A 1,150-nucleotide genomic window follows, 5' to 3' on the forward strand; every position below is an offset into this window, starting at 1 on the left:
ATGGTTATTTTCGTATACTCGGCTCGACGAATCGGCAGCTCCCAATTTGTGGTCTCGATCCTCAGTGCCGTTTCGCCCTGAAAATTCGCAGATTCTGGTAATTCTCAAGATTTTAGTCCATAGTTTTGTGACACTTTTAGAGAAAATGCCCTTAAAGGGTGGCCGTTTAAGTCGAAGAAAAAATTTCCGGGTTTTTCCCAGTTCCCAAACATTTTTCAGGGTCAATTAAATTTAAAAATTCGAAATCTAAAGCTAATCATTTTTTCATTTGAATTAAATGTTTACTCAAATGCTTAATAACTTAAAACCATAAACTGGAAAATACTAACACTTTTTTATTGAATAATTTTAAGATAAATGCACTTAAACTGAAAAATTTAGAATTTTTTATTTTTATAGATTGTATAAATTAACTTAAAAATTAAAAATTATAGTATTTTAACCAATTTGACGCTAGAAATTTTTACATCAGAAATTAAATTATTTTTATTTGAAATAATTTAGGTATCCTTAGAAAGCTTAAAAATTTTATTTAAAAGTCTTGAAATATATATATATTTTTTTTTTTTTAAGACTTTTAAATAAAATTTTAGCGTTAAAAATTGAACTGGTTCAATTCAAAAGCCTTAGTCGTAAACCAATTTAAATCATTTGAAACTGAATTGTTTGAAATAGAAAGCCTTGCATGGTTCAAATTTTAAGGAGTTTTTGAACTTTAAACGTAACGATTTTAATTTTTCTGTTTTAAAAATGATTAATTAAACTGTAAATACACTTTTAAGAATTGTGAAAGGCTTCAAAAGAATAAAGACATTTTTTGTAAGATTCCTAAGAAAATTGAAAATGGTTTTTTATTTTTTTTAATTATTTGAAATTCGAGTCATTTTTAAATATATTTAGAAGTTGTAAAAACTTTTAATAATAATTTTAAATTTTAAAAAATTTGAAGCAGCATAATATTAACCAATTTAATATTAAATAAAGTAATTTAACTTCTAATGTAAAAATTTTTAGCGTCAAATCGGTTTATATTACGTTAATATTACAATTTATTTTTTTTCATTGTGTAAGTCTTCCAAAACTGTATTTTAAAATTCTTCAAATTAAAAATGTACGTCAAAAAATAAAAATCTTAAATGGAAAATTGCGT

Source organism: Belonocnema kinseyi, chromosome 7 (assembly GCF_010883055.1).
Source record: "Belonocnema kinseyi isolate 2016_QV_RU_SX_M_011 chromosome 7, B_treatae_v1, whole genome shotgun sequence".
Lineage (NCBI taxonomy): Eukaryota > Metazoa > Arthropoda > Insecta > Hymenoptera > Cynipidae > Belonocnema > Belonocnema kinseyi.